The sequence below is a fragment of the Crocuta crocuta genome, unplaced genomic scaffold, assembly GCF_008692635.1.
Source record: "Crocuta crocuta isolate KB4526 unplaced genomic scaffold, BGI_CrCroc_1.0 scaffold949, whole genome shotgun sequence".
Lineage (NCBI taxonomy): Eukaryota > Metazoa > Chordata > Mammalia > Carnivora > Hyaenidae > Crocuta > Crocuta crocuta.
Genome location: NW_027531290.1, coordinates 105983 through 113019, shown reverse-complemented (window position 1 = coordinate 113019; position 7037 = coordinate 105983).

Here is a 7037-nt window from a genome sequence, read left to right as displayed (position 1 = left end):
GTTGCGTGCACCTAGAACTCCTTTTTGGGCCCTAAAAGCTCCTAATTGCCCTCTGTAGTATTTGGGTAGCCAGCATACTTTTTGTCCTGCCACACCAAACAGCATCCTCAGCAGCTTGCTGAGGGCTTCTCTGAGGCTTGGCATTGGCCCTGAAGACCCTGAGGCTGGCTGGCCTGGCTCAGAGTGGCTGCCACTGCTGCCAACAGATTGTGGGGGGGGCGGGGGGCAGGGCTGTGGTTCACTGCTGCTTCTGGGTCTGAGTCCAGCCAGGGGGAGCCGTGGAGAAGGCTCTGGGTCTCTGCAGGGCAGGGCTTGAAGCTTGCCCTTTTCCCCCCACCCCCATTCACACTGCCCATTCTTTTTTTTCATACTGCATCTTTGAAATCCAGTGTGTATTTCACACTTAGAGTACACCTGAACTTGAACTAGCCACATTTCAAGTACTCAGTCATCACGTGTGGCCAGTGGCTACTGTATCGGACAACACAGTTCTATAGCTTTACCAATTTTTGTCTGCTTATTCTGTCGTTTACAGAAAGAAGTATGAATAGAATTGTCCTATGACTACAGATGTACCCACTTTTATTCCTACCAAGTTTTGCTTTAAAATTTTTGAGTCTAGGGTACTGTGTGCATTAGAATTTTTAACTTTTATCTTTTCCTGCTGAATTGAATCTATTGTCATTGTGAAATGATCCTTAGTATCTCTAGTTCATGCTTCTTGCATAAACCACTTAACCTCATTTATTCTCCTCATGACTTATTTGGTGTTGTTGCTGTATAATTGAATGCTCTGTATATTGTTGACCTTACGTGCCATCATTATTATTGATTTATACAATGTTTACTTAAGATTTACCAACAGATTTACTATTTTTATTGTTCTTTATTACTTCTTGCATGTCTAAGCTGCCGTCTTGATCATTTGTTTTTCTATTTAAAAACTTTTTTTAACGTTTCTTTATTTTTGAGAGAGAAACAGCGCACAAGCAGGGGAGGAGCAAAGAGAGAGGGAGGCACAGAATCCGAAGCAGGTGCCACGCTCTGAGCTGTCGGCACAGAGCCCGACACAGGGCTTGAACTCATGAACAACAGGTTCATGACCTGAGCTGAAGTCAGACGCTTAACCCACTGAGCTACCCAGGCACCCTATCTTGATAATTTGTATCTGATATTTCTTTTAGTATGAATCTGCTGGTGACAGATTTTTCTCAGGTTTTGTTTGTCTGAAAATATCTTCAGTTCACCTTCTTTTTCTAAATGTTTTCTTATGAGATAATTTAGATTCACATGCAGTTGTAAACGATAGTATAGAAAGAGCCCATAATACCTTTGCCCAATTCCCAATGGGAACATCTTTCATAAACATGGTACAATATCACAATTAGGAAATTGATATTGATTCCGTACACTGACCTTATTGAGATTTCTCATTTTAATTGTATTTATGTAGTGTGTGTGTGTGTGTGTGTGTGTGTGCGTGTGTGAAACCTAATCCAATTTGACTGCTTTCCTTAGAAGAAAAGAAATTACCAGGGGCACATGTGCATAGAGGGACATCCATGTAAAGAGCCTGCAAGAGAGCAGTCATCAGCAAGCCAAGGAGAGACGTCTCAAAAGAAATCAACCATACCAACATTTTGACCTTGGACTTCTAGCCTTCAGAACTTTTTAAAAAATGTTTTATTTATTTCTGAGAGAGAGAGAGAGAGCGAGCGAGCAGGGGAGGGTCAGAGAGAAAAGGAGATACAGAATCGGAAGCAGGCTCCAGGCTCTGAACTAACTGTCAGCACAGAGCCCGACGTGGGGCTCGAACCCACGAACTGTGTGATCATGACTTGAGCCGAAGTCGGATGCTTAACCAACTGAGCCACCCAGGTGCCCCTAGCCTTCAGAACTTTAAGAAAATAAATTTCCGTTGTTGAAGCCAGTTTATAGTGCTTTGTTCTGGCAGCTGTAGTCAGCTAATATAGGTAATAATGTCGAACATCTTTTCATGTGCTTGTTTGCCATGTATAATATCCTCTCCAATAAAATGTCTCTTCATGTTTTTCACCCATTTTCTAGTTGGATTGTTTGGTTTTTGACTGTAGAGTTATGAGAGTCCTTTTTGTAGTCTAGACACGACCGTTTTTTTGGCCATGAGCCTTGCAAATATTCTCTCCCAGTATATAGCTTGTCTTTTATGTAATGCATCACATTTTGATGAGGTCCAATGTATCCATTTTTCCTCCATGCTATGGTGCTTCTGTCTCAAGTTTAAGAATTATCTGACCACTTGTAGATCCCCCAAATGCACTGCTATGGTTTTCTCCAGATGTTTCTTAATTTTGTGTATTACATTTGCCTGTTATCCACTGTGCATTAAGTTTTGCATATCTTGGGGGTTGGGGTTGAGGTTCCTGTTTTGCCTCTGCATGTCCGGTTTTTCCAGCACCATGTTCTGGAAAGGCTCTTTCCTTATCGAATTGCTTTTGTGCTTTTGTAAAGGATCAATCGGACATATTTGTGTGGGCATGTTCCCTTCACTTTTGAAAGAGATTTTTGCTGGATATCAAATTTGACTCTGTAGTTTCATTTTTTAAGACGTTTCCAGCCGTTTGACAATATCATCACCTTGTCTCTTGGCTTCTATGGCTTCCATTAAGCTGTCAGTTTTACCGTTGCTCTTTTGAAGTTAATCTTCCTTTTTTCAATGACTGACTAATCCTTAACAGTCTAAAAACAGTGAAAGCTCTTAAAGCAGCATTTGGAAAAGAAAAGAAAGAGAGAGAGAGAAAGAGAGAGAGAGAGAGAACATACAGTAAAATCACATCTAATGTTACCATCCTAACCCAACCCCAGATTTGCACTTTCAGATACTAGTTTTTGTAAGCATTTTTAATATGGCTAATTCTCTCATCCACTGTCTATTTCTTTTAAATCATACGCTCTTCTTTATACTTTCAGTTGTGGTGTCTCCAACTGCAATGTAATATTCTTAGATTCACAAAAAATGATATAAGGAAGACTTGCAGACATCTACATCTGTAATTCTTACCTTCTACTCAGTAGTAAGGGATTTTCCTTTGAACTAACTCTTCATGGAACTATTTATGGTTTTGTATGTCTAGGAAGGGAGAGGTACACAAAAGTGTATAATATATTGCAAAAAGACTAGTATCTCCACCTTTCTCTTTTTTAGAAGTAAGAAGAGGGATGCCCACATGGCTCAGTCGGTTAAGTGTCCAACTTCGGCTCAGGTCATGGGTTCACGGTTCATGAGTTGGAGTTCCGTGTTGGGCTCTGTGCTGACAGCTCAGAGCCTGGGGCTGCTTCAGACTCTGCATCTCTCTCTCTCTCTCTCTCTCTCTCTCTCTCTTTCTCTCTCTGTGTCCCTCCCTCCTTCTCACTCTCTCTCTCTCTCAAAAATAAACATAAAAAAATAATTTTAGAAGTAATAAGAAGCTTTCTTAGTTTCAGTAATTTCATTTCTATTCATTTCTAATGACTCTGCCTTCATTTTACTTTTTGTTTCAGCAAATGTTTTGGTCAGTTGGGTTCTGTCCTACCATTTTGGGGGTGTTCTTGTGCCTGTAGTAACTCTTTTATGGATTATTTGTGAGCTTTTCCCACCATTTTAGAGAATTTTCTTTTAATTTCCAGTATCTTTTTGGAATTTTAATAACATGAGTCCTTAAAGTAGCTTATAGAAAACAAAAGTGCACTTTCATAACACACTGAGTACATTCAGAGCAGCCTACATTCATTCTACTCAAATGGGCAAGCAGCCTACCTGTGGAAAAATAGCATAAACTGAAGATTCAGTAAGCCATTACCAATGGCAACTATCAAAAGTCACCACTCCCAGCAATTCAGGCAGAGCCTCTGCTTCCAAATTCAGTTTGGTACAAGACAGAGCCTCTTTGACAGCTTCTCCAAGTTGAGTAGGAAACGGAGTATCCAGGAAAGGCTGAGCAGACAGAAAAATGGAAATATTTGAGCTACCTCTAGGAGTGAAGCTACGAACTTTAGTTTCTCCAGTAATTTTCCCTGAATGTCTTTTCTGCCAGATCTCCAAGGGTTTTTCTTCCAGAAATTTCTGGGGCTTGTGTCTACATTTTGAAAGGCAGACTATTATACTGAAGTTCCTTTCACGGTGCTTATTAAAATGCAATTACATAGAACATTTTACAACTTTCAGAGTGGTTTCATTATATAACTGTGCACTCAAGCCTCCTTTCCAACAAGGCTGTGGTGTTGTTAGGCTAAAGACTGTCCCCATTTTAGAGACGAGGAAACTAGGTCAGTTATCCCAGATGTTACAGATAACAATGACAGCACCTGAACAGGTACCTGAGTCAAGTCTTTTGATTCTGGTGTTCTTCCTTTCCCACAAAAACTGCCCCTACCTCAGAAAATATCCAATAACCATGAATAAAATCTGACAAGTTTACAAAGAATGGGTTTTTATTTTAAACTTTTCTTACCTGTGGAAATTGTGCCTCAGTTTTCCAAAAGTGTTTTGATAATTAAGTTTGAATGGATCTGTTTGAGCAGGCGAAATGGTCACTCTTAGCCCAAGGCAAAGCCCCTGCTCCCAGGCTAACAATTTCACTACATAGATCACTTCTGAGTGTCCATGAAAGAGCTACACACAAGCTCAACATGGAATTTGAATTCAAACTAAATTTGCTCCCCAGGGAATCAGAGATCAGTGGAAGGTGAGGAAAAGGTTGGGACAAGACAGACCCTAGGCAAACCTTCCTATGGGTTCAAGGAGGAGTTTTCATGCGTGAATCCTACCACTCACACTTCTCAAAGCTTTCCCCTCGGAATGCTACAGCACAAGGAACAATTAGCAGAGCAGTAGGAAAATGTCATTAATAATAAAGGCTTGATTTGAGATTCAGCACATGCTTGGTAACCCCTCTCCTCTTCTTTCTATCTTTATATTTCAGGGTTCTTCAGTTAAAAAAAAAATGGATTGGAAAATGCAGCCTATGCTATTCTCTCTCATCTGAACCTGAGAGGCTAAGATATTCAGAACAAACTGGCCCGACCTAAAAACCCAGAGCTGGAGGAAGTGGCTATATAGTCATAGATGTTGATCGCTTTTCACTGTGATAACCTTGCTCACTGGTGAGAAGTCGCCCTAATGATTCACCTCAGACCAACCAGATGAGTAGCTCTTATGCAGGAAGACTTAAGAAAGACGTATATCAAGCACCTTGAATTGTGAGTGTATTTCCTCTCCACCATGGACCAAAGCAGAAGCGTGAAGAGAGGGTTAAAAATGTTCCTTTTCTCTAATGAGAGAGAGAGAGAGAGAGAGAGTACACTTGCTATTTCACATATGTCTATTGGGAAATGGATTTCAATGCTGGCTCCCTGTCTTGGGTTGCCATGGCGATAAGAGCATCAAAAGCAAGTGACAGCAGAAAAAGAAATTCAGGGCCACCCAGAGATCCAATGCTCCGGGAGACGGGGGAGTAACAAGATTTTCCCCTCAGGAGAACCAAGCTCGGCTTCGGTGTCACATGTAGGCTGAGGAGGGGGTCCTTGCACTCAATGATGTGTTATCGCGGCAGCACCTGTGCTGTTGCCAATGTGCTGGAGAGCAGGCCAGCCCCTCATACTGACAGTCAAGCCTGCCTCCTCTACTCCCAGAATTACGTCAAGCAACATTGAGAGAGCTATTAACATGCTGCTTCCCTCAGTTCCTGCAAACAGGTACTGCCGTCAGCACACATGCTCGTGGCATGCATCAACACTTCCCAGTCTTTGCACATACTAAGGACAGAGCTGGCCTTTTGAGCCCCTGACAGCTATGTCCAATATGAGGTGAATGGCTAAATCAAGCTAGCTGTGAGTACAGGACAAAAGTTAATTTCTCAGCATCACATGCAGCTTGGCTGGGGAGATAATGCTCACCTCTCCTCAAACCTGTCAGCTAACATTTTATGGTATTCTTGGCATGTGTTGGACATGTGTCAGTCTTGGGCCACCAGTCCTGGTAGTCTGCTGTCCTTTCTTTTAGGAGAATCATAGTTTGATCATTTACTGGGGTTTCAACTTGGCCTCAGTAGAAGCAAGAAACCTGTCATCAGAGTGCAGGCGGTGTGGCTTCCAAACAATAAGCCACGTCCTGGGTTATCGATGCTTCTTCATGTTTAGCCAGAGCGCAGGGCCCTGGGTGGTTGCAAGGGTTGGTGGAAAAGCACTGGACTCAACACAAGACTCTGGGGTCCAGTCTTAACTCCTGCACTGACTTTCTGTGCCACATTGAACAAGTCACTTCTGTTCCAATCATCTTGAATTTCCTCACTGAAAATTGGGAACATATGGGGAGTATTAAGAGATTCGCATAAAATAGCGGATATAAAGCTGCTCTGAAACGCAGAAAAACTGTGTAAAGCAAGCTTATTAACATTCACAGGATAGTGAAGTACAAAGATGTACAGCCCAAGAGTCTTTAAAAGTATATATGGAGAGGGGAGCAAGGGTGGCTCAGTCGGTTAAGTGTCTGATTCTTAATTTCAGCTCAGATCATGATCTCATGGTTCCCGAGTTCGAAGCCCACAGTGCAGAATCTGCTTAGGATTCTCTGTCTCCCTCTCTTTCTGCCCTTCACCCGCTTGTGCTCTCACTCTACCTCAAAATTAATTAATTTTTAAAAAGTATATGTGGAGGAAAACATGCATCTTCGCCCAGGTCTTGCCCACAAGCCTTAAGTGTGTTGACAGTACCTGCCCTTGGGGCAAGACAGTGGGCTTGGGGGTATCTGAGATCTAATACAGCAAGATAGAAAAGTCCCGAAGAGTCAAAGATGAAACTGCTAAGATGATTAAGATATGTCAGAAAAGAACAGTGCTCGAGGAGTTAAGATGGCAGGGAAGAGTTAAAAAATAACAGTGCCATATATATATACCGTTGTATCTCACATCTATAATGTGCTATGTACCCTGCTAAGTCCTTGACATGTATTATCTCATTTAATCCTTACAGTAACCCTGTGAAATTAGTACTATCTTTATCTTACAGAAGAAACTGAGGCT